Genomic DNA, 21,204 nt, shown 5'->3' with positions numbered 1-21,204 from the left:
TTGAGCCCCATGGGCCCAGTCATATTCTCATATTAAAGGACAACAAGATTAGCTCCTTTCCAAAGTAAATATGAATCATGTGATAACATGAGTGAAAATAGGTGCAGAATGATCATTAGGGAAGAGTTTACATTCTGATATAGTAGCCATTTAACTACTTCTGCTGTGAAATAATTTATTCTAAAGAGAACTCAGTCATCCATTTTTAATCTTACTTTTGTATTTGCAAGCCTTAATTACTGTTGTGAGCCTGAATCCTACAAATAGTCCTTACACCAAGTGTAAGAACTACTCATGTGTAAGAGTTAGCTTGATCATCCTTGACATATGTATGCATTCTGCCCTCAGTTGCATTATGTAATACAAATGATGCCAGTGAAGTTCTACATGTACAACTGAGGACAGAATAAGGAGCTATCATTTTATTTTATAGGATTTTTTAAGTCACCAGAACCCCCAAGTACTTCACAAACTTAAAAGAGGATTCAGTCCCTTTCCCAATATGGTGTTCTTCCTCATTTCCTGTTCTAAATGGTAGCACAGAATTTCTTGTATGCTGTCAGGTGGGATTTTCCAAGGGTCTGTACATTGGCCTAACTCTACTCCCATTGGAATCAAAGAGAGTTTTTGCTGAGCACTTTGGACTATGCCGCCTTAAATCACAATCCTGCAGGGAGCTGAGCATCTTCTGTGAAGTGTAGATTGCACTCAACCCCCATTGACGCTGTTCACCATTGCAAAAGCCAGTGGTTGCAGGTATTGGGTGGCTGGGTGGGTCACCCTCCAAAACCAACAGGGGTTTTGCTTGAGTAAGAACTATAGGGTCGGGCTCTGTATGTTTAATTTACAGATAGGGAGTTGGAATTAAATGTGCTATATGGAGACCTAAGATATTAGTGTTCACATTCCTATCAACCTCAGTAATCTTAAGCATACTGAAGTTTGAATGTTACACTCACAGGAAGAAGACTTAAATTACACTTGCAGAACTTCTTTTGTTGCCATTGAATGTAATATGTTCTTTAGCGGACAGAATATTTCATTATTGGGCAAGTTGACTCACTTTTTAGACACAATGAGCATTTCTGAGGTCAGATAACTCATATTTGGTAGAACAGGTTGCAGTAGGTAGACCTTACAGGTTCACACAAAGTTTGGCTATTTAACTCATCTTCATCAGATCATCTGATGGTGTAAATTAGCATAAGCCCATTGGAGTCAATGGAGCTATGCCAAAGTGTGTCAGCTAAATACGTAGTCCCTAGATATCTTATAGAAGAAAGATGTGTGCAGAGAAAACATCCTTTTCTAAAAATTCCAATGAATATAATCAGATACCCAGTAAGCAAGGGATTTCAAATTGCTTTCATTTATGAAGATGTTCTAATAGGAAAACTCTAGCTATATCCCCTGAACAAAGTCCATGGATATAAAATGCTGAAGTACCATAAAAGTTACATCAGGCCCACACTCAGATACAAATTTTCCCAACTCTGTTCAATCTCTCCTTACCCCAAAGCACGTTAAGAAATGTAACTGCCAGAATGTTTCTGCATGATACACTTTTTGTCTGATTCACAGCTAGAAAGTGAATGTCTCAGCAGGTTAAATACCAGCAGAGGAAAGTATTTTATTCAGATATCAGTTGCAAGGATCAGGAAGAAAAATGCAGTGAGGCCTTTCTTACTATGGTACTATGGGAAAAGAAAAACGAGACAGCAGAAGTGTGTGGTAACACAAAAAGAATGTTATCTCAGAGGAGGGGAAAATACTTGCAAATGCATAATTGCAAACACATACCCTCAGCAGCTAACCCAGAGCCCTCTCAGACTGCAAAGCTAAGAGTTTGGAAACAGTCCAAAGTACCAGTTTTATATGAGAGATCAAAGCGATGAAAGAGAGAGAGAGAATAGCATCAAATATGATTGATAAAAATATTGCTTTCTTTGATTGGTTTCTGTTCCCCCTCCCTCTTCTGTCTCATTCCCCTCCCAAGTCACTAGGAAGAATGTCAGATCTGTGGAACATCCAGTAACACATACTTGCATCTGAGATGTGACTATAGGAAAACACCTGCTTACTTACACATACCTGTTTAAAATCATTCTTGCAACAAAATGAAGGTAATTATTGCTAGTTACAGTACAATTATTTTAACCCTTTACAGGTTGCAGATATGTATGCATTATTTTATATTATGCTGTTTTGGCCACTTTGTGCAACCCTTACTTATGCTGGTGAGCACTTATATGAATAGTCCCCTCATCCTAAATTGCTATTCACAAGACTTAATGCTCTCATCAATAAGTAAGGACCATAATATACAATATATTGGACTTAGGCACCATAATAAATATTATATCTATTTATTTAGATATGAATATATGTAGAAAGATTGATTATGCTAATTGATGGTGATAGCAGTTATAGTGGGGGTCATCATCTCATTGTGCTGGGTGCTGTACATAGATACAGTAAAAGACAAGTCCCTACCCAGAAAAGTTTACAATCTAAGGCTTCTTACACATTCATTAAACATTGACCATCATTAGCCATCTGATTTTCTCATAGCTATTACCCCAAGATGAGTCTTAACTAGATTTGTAGATATGGCTATAGATGTGCACACATTTAGAAAGGCTATTATTTCAAATAATTTATATATCACTATAAATTTCTGGAAAGGATTATACAAACATATTGCAAGACCCCCTCCTCACATCCATGAGCATAAGCTAAGAGCCTTATCCATCAAATTCTTATGCACATGAGGAGCCCTTACTCATGAAAGTCTTCAGTAAGCCTACTCATATGAATAAAGATTCTTCAGGACTGGCCAAAGGACAAAATGAAAGGGCAAATCACAGTTCATGCAAAAGAGGTTGGAGAGATTATTGGTGAGGATGAAAAGGCAGGACAGATTCTCAGAAGGAGTGGGTTTTGAGAAGATATTTTGCAAACACAGAAACCTGTTTAGGGAGCAGCATGAATTAAAGTCTGAAGAGGAAAGAGGCAAAGGGGAAAACAAGGGAAGAATACTGGGAAGATTGAGAAGTAAGAAGTAATGATGGCAGCACAGGGCAACCTTATGTAAGGGTTTGATGGTAAGGATGAAGATCTTTAGCGATTCGATTCATTAGCAGAGAGAGAAAAAACCAGTGAAAGGAACCAAGGAGGGATTTCATAAGCAGAGTGGTAGAAAAGGAAGCTGACTATCAGAGCAGATTTTGGAAATACGAGAGGCCAGAGTACTAAGCAGCAGGGAGGCCAGAGAGGAGAACAGTTTAAACCAGGCAGGAGATGATCAGGTAATCACAAGAGTTTTAGCAACAGGGAGAGTGAGAATATTAGGGATGGGAAAGTGATAAATATTAGCAAGAAAGATGTGAAATACCTTGTTGTGGGCATTATAAAATAATATAAAAAAGAACAAGAAGATAATACTGTCCTCATGAGTTTGGTTTGTGTACTACTGTGTTACTGGTCCTACATTTAATATAGGTGCTAATTAATTAGTGGGCAGATGGCAGGTGTGAGGGTCCAGGATGCATGATTAATACATCTTATGACATGACTCAACAAGGGAAACTGTGGGCAGAGGAATATGGGACGGTCATATAGGAAAATTGGGGTGACATTATTAAGGTGGAGGCTAAAGAGGGAGACTGATAGCAGGGGATTGTGGAAGAGAGTGAGGCTAAGGGAAGAGGAGGTTAGAAGACTGTGAAGGTGGTAAAAGAATATGGGAGTAGGGAAACTGTCAGGAGAGAGGAATGTAAGGTAGCTAGGGGAAAGTAGATGCAGGAGACTGAAGGTAAAGTGAAGAAGCCTGGGAAGGCTGAGAAGGAGGGAGGATGTGAGGGGCAGAGTAATATGGGTGTACTGGAGAGGGAAAGTAGTGAGACAGGGATGAGAGATTGAGTAGGATAGCATGCAAGACTATAGCTTGTGAGTGGAGGGTTTCCCTAAAGGATTGAGAAATTCAGAAAGCATCAGCCAAACCACACTCAGGTTCAAAAAATAAACTCTTGATTTTAAAATCAGTGTTATGTCCCAATTCTTTTGGGGTTTGGTTTCTGATTTTGGAAAGCAGTGTTAGCAATGCTACACTTCTAAACTGAAAGAAAGACAGGTCTGGAACAACATTGTTAATACAAACTAAATTGCTACTTGTATTCTTCAGATATTTTGATCAAGGGATCTTAAGGTACAAACATTGACAAGGGAAGTTCAAAGGCTAGAACTTAGAATATACTTTTTTTTATCCTTATGACAAGATTAGCTATAATGGGTCAAATTATGCCCCCCCTTTGGACCTGCTCAACACTAATGGTGGTTGAGAGAGGAAAGAAGAAAAGCGGGAGTGAAAGTACTAGTGCTATGTGAACACATGCAATAAACTTGGAGAGGAAGGCTGGACTACCAAGGAAGATTGGTATTTGGGTTCCAGCAATGCACTGTATTCAGGAGTCTGGACTTTAAGTACTGGCACCACAGATTTCTTGTGTGACTAGGACAAGTCCTTTAATATCTCCGTGCTTTAATTCTCACCTTTAAAATGGGGATTATAATATTCTCTTTGTCTGTTTTGACTATTTAAATTGTTAGCTCTTCAGAGCAGGAAAAGTTTTTTACTCTGTGTTCGTACGGTACCTGACACTATGGGGCTTCAATCTACATTATACAAATAATAAATAATAATTACCATGGACTTTCTTGCGCACTGTTACAGCTTGTTATTTCTTAACTGTTTGTAGCACCATAGATGTTCCTGCAGTTTTACCAACATGTGAGAAGAAAATGTATATGCCCCCAAAGAATTGGGAAGGGGGAATTTCAACATGCAAACAAATGTAACTAAACAGCTATGGTAATAATAATAATAATACATTTGGAATGTATCCAGTTAGTTCCAGTGTTCCTTCTCTCACCTCTCATAGTGGACTATTTGTTTAAATAACACTTAGCCCTTCTCATCTTCAGATCACTTTTCAGTTACACTAATTAATCCTCACAACACGCTAGTATTATCTCCATTTTACAGACAGGGGAATTGAGATTCAGAGGTTGAATGTCTTGCCCAAACTTCAGAAGGGGTCAGTGGCAGAACTGAGATTAAAAAGGAGGCGTTCCTAACAATGTATTCCATGCATAATTAAAATAATGGATAATGACGTTAGTGGCATTTTCACCTGAAGATCTCAAAGCAAACTTTAAATAATTTTCACAGCACTTCTGAGATGTAAGTATTGTTTTACCCATTTGATACTGAGGCACAGGCCAGGTCTGCACTACAGACTTTTGCTGGCACAGCTGTATCAGTCAGGGGTGTGAAGAGGTGTGATCCCTTACTGACCTATAGCTGTGCCTGCAAAAGTCCTTAATGTAGACAGTGTTATAGTGGCAAATCTGTGCTTTTGCCGGTGTGTCCTATTTAACTGGGGAAGGAGAGAGAGGAGGGGCTGGAATAAGCTACACAAACAAAAGCACAGCTTTGCCAGCATAAGCTGCATTTCAGCCTAGGAGCACATTGCCCATATAGTATGCCAGTATAGCTAGACTAACCTAACCCCCAGTGCAGACCATACTGTGCTGACAAGAGGGCACAGTCGGCATAGCTACCACCTCTCAGGGAGGTGGAGTAGCTACAGTGACAGGTGAAGCTCTCCCATTGGCAAAGGTAGCTTCTTCACTAAGCTGCACCACTGAAAGTGTAGACAAGCCCCAAGAGTCTTAACTCTCAATCCCTGGCTCTAGTCATTAGGATCATGTTGTCACTTTGAAAAGAAGGCTACATTGCATAATCTGTATCCTATCAAATGAATTTCACATGTGAATATAGTAGTACATTTAGTGAAACAAATGTCAAATGCACAGGAGTATCATGCCAAATATGAGGAGACAAGCAAAGAGCATATTGGAGTCTGGAGAAAGAGGCCAAGTTATTCTAGGTATCAGAAGGACAAGAGAGGAAATGCAGGGAGCTGGTGGTAGAGAAAACATGTGAGGAAAGACCAACCCAGAGGCAAAAAGCAGCGGGAAAAACCAGTAAACTACAGCTGCAGCACACATATACATGAGAGCACCAATGCCAGAAGTGTTATATCTGATAGGATGTCTCCTGGGGGAGTTAGTTAACCTACAGTGGTGACATGAGTTACTTACAGTATTTACCTACTGAAGTTATCAGGAGATAATGCAGTAGTGCCTGCAAAGCAAGTTACTAACTAGTTATGCTGTAGTCAGTTACCACATAGTTTCAGTGATACATCCTAGTAGCTATGCAGAAAAACAGACCAGTACTGAACATGTGGGCAATTAGAGCTGGACTTTAACCATCTGCGGATTGTGTGTGTGTGAGCATAGGAGTTGGCCAAAAGCTGTAGTAATTCATAAAACAAATGCTCAACATTTCCATAGCACTTTTCACACATTTACTCCTTGATGTTCATAACTCTTTTGTGAAGTAAGTGAGTAAAAATTATTATCTCCATTATGGATGGGAAAAATGAGGCAGAGGGGTGAAGCGTGAAGGGAGGTTGGTGTCAAAGCCTGGGTTAGAATGTTGGCATTCCTAGCTCCAAGTTCAGCCTCTAGCTCAGAGCTCTCACTGAGGCCATACACATAGCCTATAGCTGTTGCCACTGAAGTCAGTTTTAATAGGAACAGTCTGAAACTTGCTCACATTAGTTATGCAAATAGCCCCACTGACTCTACCAAAACTATATGCATAAGTAAGATGAGCAACATTTGGCCTAGAGTAGCTATTTAGAATGTCTTCTACTTGTGTTCTTTAGCCTATGTCAACATGCTCGACAGCAAGGTGGTGTGAGTGCTCTTTGGGACAGAGTTCCGCTGTACAAATACTCTGTCCTTGATTTCTGGATAACAGTGGCTGCACTGAGGGGTTATAGTTTTGCTAAAGAGGGGGAAGTACCAGAGAGGCTGGATAAACCACGTGGAGACGGTATGTTAAAATCTCACATATATTCTTAAATATGCTTTTTAAATGAATGAATAATTTAGCATGGTAATTATTTTTCATGGCAAGACAAAGTGCCCGTAATACCTGGGGTGGCACATAGATGACTATGATTCAGTGGTGACTGACGATTTGGTGGTTAGTTCCTGTGAGATATTTCCTTGAATAAAACAAAAATTATGTCAGAGATAGAAAATGGATACTCAAGGCATCTCTGAGAGGTTCCTCTCTCTCTTTCTAAGATCATATGCACATGATCACAGGGTGATAATTGCCCATGGAAAAAAATGTGCTAGAGGGCTCTGAGATTCCTTATTTTTGTTGGGAGAAATAAGCTACCCATTTGTTTTATAAACCCCATAAGGAAGCAGCACTGTTCACGTAAACAAGAGCTCATAAATCACAGAGATTATTTTTGGACCCGGTTCAGGTAAATAAGATCCAACAAAGTTGATCCAAGACAAAAACCCTGGCTCCAGATGCCCCTTGAACAATGGGAAGGAAGGTTGAAAAAACAAACCCGGATCTAGATTTTGCAAATGGCCTTGTTTTCTGTAATGGGCTGTTCCAAGTCACCAGATCACAGCATCTCCAAACTTCGGGGTGCTTTACATCCAGGTTCCTCTTCAGACTTAGATCCCTTATCTATAATAGATGAATGTTTCTTAGAGCTATTTGTGAACATCTTATCCAGTTTCAATTCACCCTCTTTGTACACCTTTTGGATTCACTCTTTGTGAACATGGGTGCAATCTAAGTTTTGTGGAAAATCAGTGTTTGTGAAATGTAAATTTTAGACCGAGATTTTGCTGAGATTCGTTTAGAGCCAAAGTGGAAGTAGTTTATAAAGGAGAGGTCATCCCACCAGGGAACAGAAAGAACATCATATAGCTTACGTGACTAATCACAAAGCCCACACAGGCCTGATCCTACACCATTAAAGTCAATGGAAACTTTGCCATTGACTTCAATAGCACAATCAAGCCCACAGTGAATTCCAAATAATTGGGTGCATACTCCCTATGAACAGTTTGTGGAAAATCCATAGGCTCAAATATATTTATAAAAACATTCATGAACAATGTTCATATAACAAATTAATAAAAAATCATGCTCTATTCATGGACAAATCACACAGAAAAAGAGCAACATCTGCTGAATAAATTGTTTGCAACTTATAGCTCCCCCAGCTGTGTAATCACTCAGATACTTTGTCAATTAGATCTTTTTAAGTACCTAGATAGATAGGCTAGCTCTAAGATTTACTACACATGTGGAAAAGCTTTCATTTAGGGAGATATTTTCCTATGCTTAAGTTGTATATTTATGGTAAAATTTTCAATATCAACTAAAAGAAAAGGAGGACTTGTGGCACCTTAGAGACTAACAAATTTATTTGAGCATAAGCTTTCGTGAGCTACTAAGTGACTTGGGACTTAAGTCCCATTTTCAAAAGTGATGTAGTGATTTCAGTGGGAGTTAGGCATCTTTGTGGATCTGGATCTTAGGGACAGAATTTTAAAGGTACTGAGGGCTCTAAAGATGCAGGTAGGTGCCTAGTGAGCTTTTCAAAAGTGCGTAGGCAACTTAGGCGCTGAAGGTCTCCAGACTTCTGGGATATATTGGTTGCTAGTTGGTGCTAATTAATTTTAAAATGCTATGTTGGGAATTGTCAAGACAATGACCCTTTTACTGGCATTCTGAAAGCCATCATTTGTATTCAAGCTCAAGAATTCAACTATTTATCACCTCTAGGCACAGAAAATCAGAGGGAACCCTAAAGCGGAAGGCTTCATAGCAGTTTCGTTTGGAAACAACAGCAAGGAGTCCCACGCATCTTCCCAAACAAGGAAGTCCTTCTTTGGGATGAGTGAGCTGTGAATGGGGACGAATGAGTGTCTTGGACAGAGACAACTACATTGAGCTGCAAAGGAACTAACACCTCATGTGGAAAAAAAAGGAGGGGGAGGGGTGGGAAAGACAGAGAACTCTAACTCACTTTTTTCAGGATTTGTATTTATTTTATATCACTGATCAGAAAAGGCAAGCGGCAGACTTAAGTGCCTTATGAAATAGGATAACTAATGGACCCCAGATGCCCTGTTTGTTTCCTTCATTATTCAGTCTAGACCTTCAAAGCTGTTTGCAATGTGAGGTATCAGAGGGAGGTAAAATGTTTTGTTAACAGATTCCAAAGAGCTTAGAAAGTAGATCCACATAAGTTGTTATAAATGTTTCAGAGATACTGTATTATGTGTATTCTTTACCTGCATGTAGTGTGGTGGAAGGTTCCTTGATTTTTAAGAAAAGAACATCTGAACAATACTTAAACAGTGACAGTACTTTCCTTGTATATGGAACTTTTGAGCCAGTATTCCCAAAGCATTTTAAATACATTAATGAATTGGCCTGACAACACCCATGAAGGGTAAACTGAGACACAGGGAGATTAAGCGATTTGCCAAAGGTCACACAGTGAGCCATTGCTCTGGAAAATAACCCAGGAGTCCTGTCTTCTTGTCCCCTGTCCTTACCACTAGACAACATTGTTTACCTAGCAATGATATTATGGAGATCATTAGGAGCTGCTTCATATTTCAGTTTTGCTTTGATGTTCACCCTAGAAAAATTCTCCCAGTATATTTCTGAAGTTTCATTAGTCATCATAAATAGAGATGGGCCTCAACTAGACCTACATATCCAAATCCCTTGCATTTTGTGTCAATTCAAAACAAGATCTGGAATCAGATACACATTTTGTGGCTCAAGACCATCTCTAATTACACACACACACACACTTGAGAGAGAGAAAGAGAGAGAGTCGGTGTAATTAGAGATGGGTGTAATGGCTTGAGCCACAAAGTGCCTGCTCTTTGGATTTTAAAAAGTTTTTATAAAGAATCCCTGGCTGGATGCAACTCAAATCTGCCTTCTTCCTTTGACTTTTTGCTTTCTTGATTTTTAACACTGGCTCTATATTTACCGCTGAGAACATTGTTAGTGGAAGGCCTACAATTCATTACATCCTGTACACTAAGATGGCCCTGTACACTCAGATGTTTCCGAGTCATTTAGGGTATAAGGAAGTACTGTATGCTGCATCCTTTCTGTTACTGTCTGACACCTTCTTGTTAGATTCTTCAGCCTTATCTTAAAAGACACAATGGCACCACCTAAAGGGCATATTATGTACATGGGAAGTAGTACTAATGCATCTGCAATAGTCCTCTGTAGTCTCTCATATGTATTAATATGTAGTGCTGACAATAAGTGAGTCATATTCAGTAGCTCTCTAGGGTTGTTTTTTTCAGAAGCCAATGCAATATTAAACTTAATAATGACCATGGAAATTACTCATACAGAACAATATCAATCACTAAAATAAGACATAATAGGAAGATAAATCAAGATACTCTTGTTCCCTTACTTGAAATTAACGAAACACATATGTCTAATATAACAATTTAAGCAGTTTTAAGGAAGACAAGAGATAGTAAGAGATAAATGCCAAGGCAACCGTGAACCCATACTTCACACACACAATTTTGTGTTAGTATAATGATAACATAGTTAAACCTGGGGATAACTTGCCCCTGGTCTTAGATTGAGGTATTGAAAGAATCCAGTATTATTAAAGAAGTAGATTTATGACGTTATGAAATCCATTCTGAAACATTAATGACTGTGTAACATTGTTCTGTTTCTTAATTTTAAAGGGCCAAGTCTGAAGTTTAATCAATGTCCTTCAAGTTCTTGTATTTTTGAGAGGGTTCTCAGTAGCTTAAGGGATTGTTAATGGGCTAGGGAGACACACATGAAAATTTCCAGTTCAATATCCAACACTGGTTGGTAATGGTGGCCCAGAGTTATTGCCATCTGATAGGTGTCTGCTGTGTGAACTCACTAAATGGTCTCAATCTGGTTACTAGTGGGTGATGTCTCATCACAAGAAACATAACAATTAGTTTCTCAAAAGAGAGGCCATGGATTGAATGGGCATAAAGAGTGAACTGCCCTCTAACCCCCAGGTCAGGATTAAGGCATAGTGGTAGGACTGGGTGGGGAAGTTTTCAATGCTACTGCCTGTTCTGTGCATAAATAGAAGCCCTCAGTCCCAGGCTGTGAAAATGAACAGGAAGTTCACATCAATATTTTTGTTTTAGAAGTGGTTTTTCAGTTCTAGGAGCAAAATGAATGTGAGAGACTGGAAAATATTGAATATATAACATGGGAGGGATGTAGACAATGGCCTTAAAAATAGCCATTAGGGGTCAGTTTTTCAAAAGAGCTCAACACCTACTGAGATATTTAAATGGGGGTGCATACCATGCAGCAGCACTTTGGAAAGTTTGCCCACTCCATTTAGGTGCCAGATTAGCAGTCGCTGAGCAGTGACCCCTGGACTAATAATGATGAGCTACTTAATATCTGATAGCACCTTCCATCCAAACTCCCAAAGGTCTTTATAAGATTAATGGCCTAAGCCTCACAATGCCCCTGGGGTGTTGGTCACTATTTTGCCTATTTTATAAATAAGAAAACTGAGATTACGTGATTTGTCCAAATGACAAGTCTTTGGCAGAGGCAAGATAGAACCCACATTTCCTCATTCTATTCCTGTTCTTTAACTACAAGATCTCTGAAGTGTGAGTAATGGTAAATATTTATATTATAGTAACATCCCATTCAGGATTGGGGCCCCATTGTGTTGTTCTACGTGCAGATAGAAAAGAGACAATCCTTTTTCCTCACAGGACACTGATGCTTCATAATAATTCCAGAGTGAGGCTTTGGGTCATAGGATTTTCCTGATGCGTGTGTGTATTCTGCCCTTACCCCTTTGAATGCCAAGTTTCAGCCCAGAGCAAATTTTCCCAGCCAGACTAAACCACCTGAAAATTAACTTAAATAAGGAAAACTTATAGTGGAAAAGCTGACACAACTTTAGTGATAGACATACAAGCTGGCAAGGCTACAATACAGGTGGAAAATGGGAAGGGTTGGTGTAGTGTGAACCAGTCTTTAAATGCAATATACACAGTATAGCATTAGAAGGAAAAAGTTCACTTTTTTTCATCTTTTCATTGGTATGACCCATAAAAAGAAATTCCAGCTATATCACATTCATAAAGTTCCCCTAAATGCTCTTTTTAGTAAAGCTGAAGGGCAGCCAGTTAATTTATAGAAACTTTTAAAAGGGGACTATAAAACCATTCCTTGTGTTTCAATTAGAAATGAGCCAAAACAGTTCATAAAAGATTTGTTACCTCCAAGTGTAGGAACACCTGCCAACCCCCTGGACATTTTAGTAACCGTGCACTTCATACTCATTACTGACCCACTGGCTAAAAAGGACCGTTGGTTCAAATCGACTTATGGGGATTAAGGCTTCAGTTGTTGCCTTGGTGTTGGGTTCTTTAACTCTTTCCATAATTGCTAGTTCAACCACTGCTGTAAAACCAAGCTCATTAGTCCTTATTGAGGCCAAAATCCCATTAAAATCCATAGGATTTAGTTCTGGGTAAGGACTTCAGGATTTGGTTCTTAATTTATGTTGCTGAGTGCAAAATGGCCAACTAGCTAGGCTTCATCAAATGGTTATGGTGCAGTGGGAGTTCTTGCCACCTTCTGCTGCCTTGATTTATATCGATAGGGTGACCATTGGCAAGGATTATATTCCTAGTGTAGACAGGCTGAGCAGGTAGAATTCTGGAACACGTTTCAGCCCACATTCTGGATTTCCTATTAACCAGACTTATTTTAATGCAGATCTTTGTGAAATATCTTTGCATTGCTATGTTATTTGAAAATCCATTTTCAAATGGTCATTATAAATGTAGTTTAAAGTTGAATTTTGATTTACTTTAATACCAATTGGGCTATTTCTAAATTTTATGTAATGTACTTGCAAGAATCTATTTTTATTTTGTCAAAAGATTTGGGAAGAGGGGAATGGATGGCTCAGAGTATTACTCATGATATATAAAGCTTTGTCCTCTAGATTAACAATTCAAATAATTGAAAATTTTGATTGCAAAATAACTGCAGGAGTGGACTTTATGGCTTAAATTTTCAAAAGCCTGGCCGTCCCTTTTGTGAGTCCAATTCACATCTCTATCTTTTTTCAGCCTTAAATAAATAACAGGCACAAATTTCAGCACTTAGATGTGTGAAAGATTAGCCTTCTGGTTAATTTGTGGGTATAAAAAGTACAAAAGGAAGGTCAGGCAGAGAAACAGCTGAAAATGTAGTCCTATCTCTATCTTACTCAGCTAATTGTTGCACACAAATCAACATTGCACAACCTAGTGCGTGTACTTTAAGCTTAATAGGTACTCTCATTTATCATTCACAACTTGTTTTAATATGAAAGTCAGAACACATCTTTAACACAAACCACACTTTCTTTGTCCTGTCCAGTGGAGAACAGATTCATTTTTGCTGCAACATTACCACCTGCCGCGAGTCCAGCATCTCACATCCTTAAAAAAAAGTCTGCAAGAAATACCTATACAATATATACCTTACTTTATTTCTTAAGTTTATGATGAGAGTAAAAGTGTTACCTCTCTATCATTAATGTCAGCTTTGACCACCCATTTGTCAGCTTCTTACACAAATGTTTCTGTATCTTCTGTCATGCAGTCTCTTATGTATGAAAGGACCTTCATGAGTTCATCATAAGCCCCCTATATCACCGCATGCAAGTCCCTCCTGAAGACCATCTACATCATTATGCCTACCACATAAGAAGCTCACTAACTGACAGTAATTTAGGTATAATTTACATACCCTACTTAAACATATTTGTTATCAAATTGGTATATTTGTTGCTCTGCTTCACATCAATCCACTGTCTCTTTGTTTGTTTTTCTGTTTTTAGACTTGTGAGTTCATTATTGTTTTGTTTGTCTTCTGTGTTTAGAAAGCTCCCAGCACACTAAGGAAGATACCAGAAATAAACAACAATGACAGAATAGAAGTATTACAAATAAATATATTAATACGTCATGAAGTTTCCACGATATGTATATATTTGTGTGTATGAATGTATATGTCACGGAGGGGATTATATTGAGATTCCAGAAGCAAAGGAAGGTGTGATAAAGTAGCAGAGGATAGAAGGATGGAGAGGTATGAAGAAAAAGATAATGTGAAGGGGGTAAGGTATGGGCAAGAGGAAGGAGCAGTTATTTACATGTATTATTTTAAGCACTGTGTTGAAAAAAAAACATTTTTTTTATTAAGCAGGTATGTTTGGTGCTCTGGGTCTGTCTCTGTTCAGAAGGCTTACTAACAAGGTTAGAATAATTTCCAAGAAATGCTTGTTCTGTCTATACATTAGGCATGGATTTTATCTGAATACATTTCACAAGCCACTTCTGACAACCAAGATAAGACATGTCAATAGCTTTGCCAGTAGAGTTTTTCACTCTTTTAGCATATCATAATAAACCTTCTATCTTGGTGAAATCTCACCTTCCCAACTTTTTACTAATACAGGTGCTATCAGTACCCATTTTTTAAAATAAGGTCAACATGAAACAGTATCAGGCATAATGAAAGAAATACCATGAAAGAGAATCATGACTGTAGGAGTCCCATTATCATTAGGAGCCACATATAGATTATTCTAGTTCATGAACCAAACCAGAGCAGAGGAGTTGTTGGTATATGTTGCTTTCCTGGCTATTGTCACTTGGTTACTGACCATCCAAAGAACAGTTCCTGCACAACATCATAGTGTCAACGCTTGACAAAACCAGTGACATGTACAGTGTCTCTGCTTATCTGTCCTCTCCTTCTCCTCGACCACTGAACAAACTATTAGAACACTCAGAGCTCTTAGAGGAATAATAACTAAAGAGCACACATGTAATGTAGGATTCCTCATGTACTTTGTCCACTGCTGGCCAGAAGACATTGTCTTGACTTGACTAAGCCTATGAGCCATGAGTGGTTCCCTATCCAGTGGCTAGATTCTATGTGTGTGTCCTGCACATTTCTACAGCTGAGATTGGGAATGGGATCCTATGGGAGTGCCAACAGCAAGTTTACAAGAAGAATCACTAAAGGAGGCTTCTCCATTTAAGCCAGTAAATGTTGTGTTAAACTTGTCTCACCTGGGATGTGCAAAATGTACCATCATGAACCTTTTTGCTTCCCAGCCCTCCAATGGTTTCTGGCTTCCTTTAGCTCTGTTTTTCCAACAGTCAGTCTTTTGTAGTGTGTGCCAGCATCTGTAGTGAGAGAGGATGGATCCCGCACTTCTCTCCTATGCGCTGTTAGATGTTGTGAGGACATCGTGCATGGCAGCAGAGTTACTTGCAGAGTTACTCGCAAAGTTAACAGAGGATGAATCGCAGGCACCCAAGTGTGATATGGACAGCAGCTATTTATCAGTGCTTTGTGCATTCACAGAGCAGCAGCATATGATAGACCATCACTTTTGGGCTAGGGAAACAAGCACTGATTGGTAGGATTGCATTGCCATGCAGCTGTGGGATGAAGACCAGTGGGTACAGAACTTTAGGATGCGTAAAGCAACCTTCCTGAAGCTATGTGCTGAGCTGGCCCCCGACCTGTGGCGCAAGGACGCCAAAACGAGAGCTGCCCTTTCGGTAGGGAAGCATGTTGCAATCACTGAAGCTGACGAAGCTGACGAATCACTGAAGCTGACGTATTAGTAAAAAGTTGGGAAGGTGAGATTTCACCAAGATAGAAGGTGTATTATGATATGCTAAAAGACCGCTACCAGTCAGTTGCAAATCAATTTGGAGTGGGAAAGTCCACTGTTGGGGTTCCAAGTGTGCAGGGCAATCAATCGCATCCTATTGTGGAGGACCATGACTCTGCGAAATGTGCATAAAATAGTGGATGGCTTTGCAAAGATGGGTTTCCCTAACTGTGGCGGGGCAATTGATGGCACACACATTCCAATTTTAGTGCCAGACCACCTTGCCTGTGAATACATCAATAGGAGGGATATTTCTCCATGGTGTTGCAGGCGCTTGTGGATTACCGGGAGCGTTTCACGGACATCAATGCAGGCTGGTCTGGAAAGGTGCATGATGCATGCATCTTCAGGAACAGTGCCCTGTACAGAAAGCTGCGGGGGGGGGGGGAGACTTTCTTTCCAGATCACAAGATCACAGTTGGGGATGTGGAAATGCCCATAGTAATCCTGGGAGACCCGGCTTACCCCTTACAGCCCCTTACACAGGGCATCTGAACAGCAGCAAAGAGCATTTTAACAACAGGCAGAGCAGGTGCCACATAGTAGTCGAATGTGCCTTTGAAAGCTCGCTGGAGGTATCTCAATTGCAGGCTAGACCTTATTGAGGATAATATTCCTGTGGTCAGAGCCACATGTTGCACTTTGCATAATCTGTGTGAATCTAAGGGTGAAATGTTTGCTCAGGTGTGGAGCACTGAGGCAGAGCACTTGGCTGCACAGTTTGAACAGCCAGATGCTACGGCTGTCAGAGGAGTCCAGAGGGCTGCTATTAACATCAGAGAAGCTTTGAGGAACCACTTTGACAATGAGGGGCAGTAACACATGTCTGCTTTGGAGTTGCTTCCCTGGTGCATCCATGTACAGTTTTGGGGCCCAAGATCCATGCAACAAAATGCTTTAGAAGCCTGTTCCTGAGAGTGATTTGATTGCTATATGCTTTTGTAGAACACAGAATAAAAACGTTGTCCCATTAAATAACTTAGCCTTTATTTATTGTTAAAAAGGGTAAAGCCTCACAACTGAGTGTAGCTCCGGCTATCATTGTGCAAGCTGTGAGAGGTGGTGGAGTAATGGGAAAACTCAGAGGAGTGCTGTGGAGTAAAAAGGAATATGTGGGCATAGAGGGGGTGGGGTTGGCAAAGAATCGTGCATCTGCATGTGCTGCAGTGGAGGTCGAACACGGATCTGCTCAATCTGCAGCTGTATCAAAGACTTGAGCATCCCTGCGTGATCCTCCATCACTTTTATCATCCGCTCGGTCGCTTGCCAAGCAAATGCAGCACTCTCTTTTCTGTCCTGCCTTTCGGCTTCCCAGCACTCTTCGCGTACCCTGGTCTGTCTCTCATCGCGCTGCAGCCCCTCCCGGAACATGTCTTCTTTGCTGCGCCTAGGGTTCTTCCTTATCTGCCAAAGCCAGTCCGCGGGGTGGGGGTGGGGGCATGATGTGATCTTCAAGAAAAGAACAGGGATTGTTACATTCCAGCAAATGATTGAAACGTTTCAGTAACAAGGGCCTTTTGCTAGTCTCAATCACTTTCTCACTGAGACTCTAGGCAGGCACACAGCTCCACGAGCACCCCAATCATGGTGAGTGTCAGGAGCGGGGAGAAGGCGGTTGTGCGTATGGACAAAACGGTCACAGCTTGCAGGGCAGTTTTGAGGGGAACTCATTCTAAAATTATCACACGATTTTTCACCTGCTGGCTGACATCTTGCTGCTGCAGGTAACCAGGGAAACCAGGGTCCAACTACAGCATGCTTGCGGCTTTCACCCCGGTCTATATGCAGCTCAGCTATGTGCTGCTTTGGTCCCAGCTCCAGTGATTGCTAAATGGCATGGTACAGTTTCCTACGATGGGAGAACTAACAAGGCTGCAATTCCTTGGAATCTGCGGTGGAGGATTAACAAGTACCTCTTGGAAACTTTCCACAGCCTCTCTCTGGAGGATTCTGTGCAGGTGTGGATGTCCATCGACACCCTGCTTGGCCATGCAGATTAGCTACACAGGGCAATGTCCAGCTGACAGAAAACACTACCTGCCTCCCACTTTTCGATTCCCTACACAAGCCATAGCAACTTACCCCAAGTCTCATCTACTTCCTGCTCCCCGTGGAGCACTTCTGGAGAGGAGAAAAGTTCTTGGCTGCCTGCCCCACCGGTTGACCCCACTGGGAGCTCCACATCCTCTTCTAGTTCAACTTCTTCATCCAGAATTTCAGCCTCTGGGTTACCTCCTCTTTCTGCTGACTCCAAGTATCCACAGGCTATCGGCAATGGAGGTGGGATCACCATTGAGGATAGCATTCAGCTCCTTATAGAAGCGGCAGATCTTAGGTGCACCACCGAAGCGATGATTCGCCTCCCGCGCCTTATGGTACACCTGCCTCAGCTCCTTTATCTTCGCTCTGCACTGCTGCACGTCCCAATCATAGCACAAGCTTCGAGAAATTCACCCATATGTGTCCCGATTCCTAGGAGTCACTCGCAGCTGCAACTGAACAGACTTCTCTCCCCAAAATGCTGATCAGATCCAACTACTCAGCAGTGGTCCAAGTGGGAGCGCGTTTGATCCAATAGCCAGCCATGAGAAGCCACCTGGGAAGCTCATCCAGGAAGCCAGCAAGCAGAAAATGAGATTTAAAATTCCCAGGGCTTGCAAGGGGGAGGGGCGGGTTGGCTGCAGAGTAGCGGAGTTCAAACCGCTGACCAGAGCAGCAGCATGGGAATTGTGGGACACTCTCTGGAGGCCCATAAAATCGAAAAAAAAGCTTTGGTGTCTACATTGGCTGTTTGTCGACAATAAAGGGAGGGAAAAGACAAAAGTCTCTCGCAGGGGTGGACTTTTTTGTCACCAAAACTGGGAGGGTTTTTTTCCAAAAAAAGTCCCATTGCAGTGTGTACGCTATCCCTGTTTTGTCACCAAAAGGCTGTTTTTTGGCAACAAAACTTGCCAGTGTAGACAAGCCCTTAGAGAGGCAATAGTAACAGTCTCACATTGACAGTCATGTGAGTGGAAGGCAGCACAGTCCCAGCATGTATGCTAGTTCCTGAAAATAAGACAACAGAAGAAAAATATAATGCTGGGGAAACTAAAGCTGTCATTTAAAAAGGGGTGAAGTAAAGAGAAATGGACTGGCAAATTGGAAACCTCTTAAAGCTAAGTATAGTAATAGCTGAGAGAAAGTCAAATGAGTGTATGATATAATAAGCAAACCCTGAGGTCAAAGTGGTCATGAATTTTCCATTTGACTATTAATAGTCAATACATATGTTTAGTTTAAAAATTCATAACAATGCTTGCACATCTCATTCATTTAACCGAGGATTCTAAGGTGTTATCTGGGGCTACACAAGTCATCAGTGGAGTTATCCCTAAATTCTTGAGTCAACCCTAAAAGCTTGATTATCTTTCTCATGTTGTCATTAGGGTTAAGTAGGGAATTTTTTCTCTGACTAAAGGTTCTTTAGGAGTTCTTCAAGGTATGTGTCAAGTTTCATGGCAGCATCAGCCACGTCTGAATATGTGTGATTAGTATTACTTTACAAAAGAAAAGGAGTACTTGTGGCACCTTAGTAAGCTTTTGTGCTTATGCTCAAATAAATTTGTTAGTCTCTAAAGTGCCATAAGTACTCCTTTTCTTTTGTGAATACAGACTAACACAGCTGCTACTCTGAAACCTGTTATTACCTTACAGTAACTTTCCTTTTAAAATGTGACAAATCTGCAATCATTTTTCATTTCTTCTAATGAAGTTCCCATATTCAATATTTTCAAAATAATCTATTACACCCAGGAACTCATGAGCCTAAAACTATAAAACTTTGGTCATAGAAGACTGATAGCCCACATGTAGGGCAGGGACCATCTTTTTTGTTCTGAGTTTGTACTGTGCCTAGTACAGTGGGGTCCTGGTTCACGATAATAGTTCCTAAGTGCTACAGTAATTCAAATAATATATAATAAGTCTTAAAATGTTCACAAGAATGTTGTTTTCTTATGGCCACTTCAGCTGAAGTTAGAATTTATCAGAAATATAGTGTAAGTGCAAATTATTATAAGAGCACACTGAAAGCTAAGAATATTCCACCATTAGCATACAAGTATCTAGTTTTCTAAATGAGTTTAGCATTATAAAATTGGCAGTCCCCTTATACGGACATTTATCTAACTGGAACCTGGCAGAGTGCACTGTTTTGTATTTACGTTCAACTTTCTTGAATGTATATTTGTGTTTCATTGTACATTTGGCATCAGTATATGATTAAACAAATTTTAATAATCAAAGGCAAGAAGAACCATGAGTAGATGTGTGGCAAGAGGTGTGAAAGATTTCATGATAGCTATATACTTTGAGTGAAATTCATCCGAGCAAAGAAGGAAGCCAGTTCAGCCCTACTTAAGGCCTATTTCACCCCACATGAGCTGGGTGTAACAGTATGGCAGTGAGTCATGTCAATAGGTGAAGAAGTAAAGCTGAGCAAAGAAGAGGGATATTTTTTTATAAATATTTGCTCAAATTCAAAATTAAAATTTGATCAAACCACATTCAAGATCCATTCCTGTTTTCTTTTTTGAACAAATACTTAACAAAATTTAAACCTGAATCCTCAAATATTTGCCTCAAAAATGAATTTATAATTTTACATACAATTACAATATCTGACATTCAAAATTCATGATGTTAAGTCATCCAGTAAGGAAACAGAAACAATATCACATCAGCTGTGAAGTCTGAAAATTGAAAAGTTCCAATGAACTGTTCCAGAGCTTGTTTTGCAGGGAAAAAATAACACAAATAATTCAGCAAATAATGAAGACTGACACATGAAATTCTTTTGGCATAACAATTTTTTTACAAATTAAAAAAGAGGAAAATTAAATTTCAAACTTTGGTGCCTAAAATTAAGCACCTAAATCCTTATTTGACATCCAAGCTATGTAAACAAGTATCTAAAGGTCAGACTTTTAAAGATACATAGGCACCTAAAGATGCAGAAAAGTGCCTAGTGGGATTTTCAAAAGCGCATGGGTACCTAAAATCAGTGAAGTTGAAAACCTAGGTGCTTTTCAAAATCCCATTAGGTGCCTAGACCTTTAAAAATATGACCCTGAGTTACTCGATTTTCAGAGCTATTGAGTGTCCGTACCTCCAACTGAGTTAAGTGGAGGACAGGACCAGGCTCAGCATTGGAAACTTTCAAACTTTGAAAGCACTATATACCGGTACCTAGCAATTTACTTTATCATTATGCATTCTTACTATGAATAGAACTTACCTTCAGTAAAAGTTTCACATGTTTAGAGAGTGCAGAATATTTTGGCTTTAATCAAGGATTTCAGAGTGCTTTACAAACATTAATGAATTCAGCTTCACAAACCACCCAGGAAGTAATCTAGATAAGCAATGTTTATGCCAGTTTTACAGATTGGAAAACTGAGGCAGAAGGAGGTTAAGTGACATACCCCAGGTTACACAGGAAATC

This window comes from Dermochelys coriacea, chromosome 6 (genome assembly GCF_009764565.3).
Source record: "Dermochelys coriacea isolate rDerCor1 chromosome 6, rDerCor1.pri.v4, whole genome shotgun sequence".
NCBI classification, from domain to species: domain Eukaryota; kingdom Metazoa; phylum Chordata; order Testudines; family Dermochelyidae; genus Dermochelys; species Dermochelys coriacea.
This window is presented reverse-complemented; position numbering follows the sequence as displayed.